Genomic DNA, 4,544 nt, shown 5'->3' with positions numbered 1-4,544 from the left:
GCTAAGAAACATGAGCATTTCTAAGTCTCTAAACATATGCCTTTTACTTTAAAAATACTATAAATAATAACCATTTACATTTTATTTGAGCACAGGTTGATATTTAACATATAGCTACATATCGAGTAGAGCTAGGAATGTAGATTAGATCACCTGTACTCCTGCATTTATCTTATTTTTATGGTTAGAGGAAGTAGAATATGTAATAACATAGATTTGAGATTAACAAGTATTTGAGTGTTCACTAAACTCTGAATATATGCTCTTTAGAACTTTCTATCCATTTTAACTATTGTTTGAAGATTTCTGTGTTCTCTGACAATTTTTTGAAGACCATAACTAAACACCGTGTCGTGTTATAAAATGTAAAGGTCACTTTTTACATCCTTGACCTTTTGGTGCTTTGATATATAGGAAGTTGACTCGTCTTTTATTATTGATGCTTTGGTTCTGGGTGGCTTCCCGAAATATTTGGAGGGCTTCTTTAACTCATTAGTTTGTAATCAACCTTTACCAGGCATGGGAAAAAGTTATGCCAGAATGGGGTTTTGATACCCAGGGAGACAAAGAGATCTAGCAAATGATAAGTTTGGTGTCACACACAAAAACCTACCTGTCAGGGCAGTGCGATGTGTCTTTGAAGGTAGAGGCCATGGGGTGGTCTGGACATACACCTACGGCTTCTGTTTCTTCCAGATTTTATAGGATTGTGTGACACTCTCTTAAATCAATCTCTGGTCCATGGATCTCCTTTTCCACACTATTAGAACTCCTGTCAGAGAAGTACCTAAAACTGACTGAGTTACCTACAGTTTACTTAAGAGTATGAGTCCTAATTTTAGAAGTTAGACATTTCATTCAGTACCAGCCCCACATTATACCGGGTTGTCTAGCACCTTTCTAGACCAACGCTGACCTCTGAGGTAGACACAGAGTTTCAAAGACTTCATGTGTCTGCCAGGTTCCAGGGCTATAGATTAAAGCGTTCTCTCACCCCGCTTTCTGGGAAATGCCTACTTTCATGTAATCTATTATTATCAACAAAATAAATAGCTAAATGTGTAACCGACTCTAACTTCATATTTTAAATAATTTTGTAAAACATTACATATAAATAAAAGCTTTAATCGGAAGATGATATGTACTTACTTTTTGTTTTAAAAAATATTTATTTATTTGAGAAGGAGAGAGTGGGGAGGAGGGCCAGAGGGAGAGGGAGAAAATCCTAAGCAGACTCCACACTGAGCATGGAGCCCAATGCGGGTCTCAATCTCACAACCCTGAGATCATGACCTGAGCTGAAATCAAGAGCTGGATACTTCACTGACTGAGCCACCTAGGTGCCTTGTACTTCTCTCTCTCTCTCTCTTTTTTTTATTTTTGACTACTCCCAAGTATAGATTCTCACCTTTTATTGTATCTGTATCGTCCTTACAGTCCCTACTGATACTTTTTCATCTCGGTCCCCATCATTCCTTATCTGGTTTCTTCATGCACTCTTCTAAGTCTCTGTCTCTTGAGTCTTCAACCATAATTTCTTATTAATTATGAAAAGGAAGTCCAGATTGTCTATCAGCAAGATCATAAGAGATCTGATCCTTCCTAGCCTCCCAGGCTTTTTCTCTCTCTGCCATCTCTCTCTTACACTCTGTGTTCAAGCATCCCCAAAGGACTTACTGCTTTTTTAAGGCCTAATGTTCTTTCATGCCGTCTGCTTTTGTTCCCACAACTCTGTCTTCCTGAACACCCCTCCAATCATTCCCACCCCAAGGGTCCTTCATTTAACTGATGAACTCCTACTCAGCCTTCATCATTGAGCTCATGTCAATTCCTTTACCACAATAGTATTTACTATACTAATTAGAATACAACCCCTCTCGCTCCCCTGGCAGCTCCCTCAATAAAGAGAATTCTCTAGTTCTTGGGATGTTAAGCCTGGCTTCCACTTCTATAGGAAGTGACCAGTATTGAGCCTGAAGTGGTTCTCTGAGGTTTAGACTTTTCTGGGGCTAAGAAGAAATTTCATTCAAAAAGGTGCGGTGTGAATATGGGAACTCTGTAGAAATGTCCAAAGGTATACATGTCCTCTTTTCTCTTTGCAAATGTAAATTTCAGGTAAGTTTCTCAGACAGCAAATGAAATTATTCTTCTCATTTGGTTCTATCTCCAGGTTTTATCTGATCCCCTTCCTTTTTCTATGGGCCCTCCTTTATGTACCTCACCTGCACAATGCCCAAGAGGCTCTTAATAATAACAATAGCTCCTATTAGGTGAGCATTATATGCTCTATACTACGATACATATTTTTTATGAATTATCCCATTTTATTCCCACAAAGACTCGGTCATTCTCATTTTACAAACGAGGACACTGAGGCACAAATGAGTCCCTACAAATCTCGAAATTTGGCTCTGACAGCTGATCTGAGTAATCCCAACAGCAGTATTTAGTGGTTTAAATATGGATCTTAAACTACCAAGCAGATATTTCAGAGATGGTCTTGCACAATCCTTAACCCTTCCCTCCAAACCTCATTATTTGCACATCCCTGACCACAGCAGTCCAAGAACTGTGGGCAGGTGGCATATTTGCACCTGTGGAGAAAAGGAGAGGAGGCAGATGTATGGGGCTTTCTCCCTTATTCTCCACTGCCCTTTTCTTGTGCTCCATGTTGTACAGAATTGCATGAAGTAACTGCTACCCCCTGCTGCCCCCTTTACCCCATACACAAAGCAAAACAGTCACCTCAAACATTTCTTTTGAGCAACAAAAAATAATTCAGCTCTGTGAAATGAGATTATATGGGATTCCCAGAGAAATTAATCTCTTGCAATTTGCAGAAGGAATCTGCAATTTTATTATGGGACAGGAAGTATTAATTCTTTCTATATTTTGTGTCCCTAAATTAATTCTACTAAACAGAATGTCTTGGAAAAATTCCCCTTTTTTCCTGCTCTTTTGAAGTCTATATCTAAATGAGAGACATTCTGAGGGAAAGCACACTGTATTTTGACTTTTTTTCTTTTTACCCCATAAGGACCCTAGAATGGGAAACTGGTGGTCTCACATATCAACAAAAGAAAAATCCAAAACTGACAAGTTGAATTAACCACATGTGTTGACTGAAACAAGACAGGGTTGAGGTAGTAAGGAAAGTGTAGAATTTAATTTTTTGTTAATTACTAGATAAACTGTATCAGTAATAATGACTCATATAAAATAACAGAACCTCACATGCCATCACTAAAAATAATCACTTCCCCTGCAAAAGGCCAGTGGCATATAGCTGAGTTGACTAGCCTTCTACACATTCATGCTCACTTGCATAAACATACCTATGAAGGGTTAACAACCTCAGAAAGAAAATTCTTCTGGGATGAGAGAATTCTTTTCAAAATGAGAAATAATTGGCATATATTTCTTGCTAATAATCAGTGTTTTTCATTATTGAAAAACGTACCTATATAGGTTAAAAATTAGCCATAGAGATAATCACTGTTAGTAGCATGGGTTAAGATTACAGCTATACACATAGACACAGATATATACGTGCTTGGTATATATTATTATAATATATTAATTTATTGTATCACATATAATATACATGCTTATGTACTATTTATTTTTATCTCTTTATTGGTATCCATATTTCTCTCTCTTTTCATCTATTATTATAAGGACCTATTTAGCCAGAGGCTTCCATCAAGGTTAAACAATAACCTTGTTGTTTAACCCTTAAACCGTCCCTGCTCCCCTTCCTCCAGGGGACTTACTTAAAAGCAAGTCCCGGAAACCAGCCCCAGGTAACAAAGCCCAGATACAAGGGTGGGTCAGACCAGGTGGAGACACGATCAGTGGGGGGTTGCATACTGTCTCCCTAGCTACCAAGGAGTATGGGCCCCGCCCTTTGGGAGCCTTTTGGGCACCAATTCTTTTTTTTTTTTTTTAAGATTTTTATTTATTTATTTGATAGAGAGAGATCACAAGTAGGCGGAGAGGCAGGCAGAGAGAGAGGGGGAAGCAGGCTCCCTGCTGAGCAGAGAGCCTGATGCGGGGCTTGATCCCAAGACCCTGAGATCAAGACCTGAGCGGAAGGCAGAGGCTTAACCCACTGAGCCACCCAGGCGCCCCCTGGGTGCCAATTCTAACCAAGGTGATAGGCTAGGTCAAATGTCTACTATAGGGTAAATTGTAATTCAATTGGTCACTTATGTGCGACCTAACATGACTGTGGAGTTTCCTCTGTGTGTTACAATGTCATTGGCCACCTGTGCGTGGCCAGGCCCAACCACATGGTCTTTGCCCTTAAAAGCTAGTCTGTGAAACAGAGAAAGGTTGCCCTCTCTTGTAAGAGGTGCGTCCCTGAACGTTCGGTTTGATTCTTGATGCTTGGCGGGAAATAAAGCTTTGCTTGACCTTCGCTTTATATCAGTCTCGCTCCTTTAATCACAGACCCATTATTGGGGGACATATCATTATCTATTGGATATAGCCTTCATCACCCCGTGGTACATTTCTTTTACTATTTAAAATATTCTGAGAAA

Source organism: Lutra lutra, chromosome X (genome assembly GCF_902655055.1).
Source record: "Lutra lutra chromosome X, mLutLut1.2, whole genome shotgun sequence".
Lineage (NCBI taxonomy): Eukaryota > Metazoa > Chordata > Mammalia > Carnivora > Mustelidae > Lutra > Lutra lutra.
The sequence above is the reverse complement of the archived record's forward strand: the minus strand, read 5'-3'. Positions refer to the sequence as shown.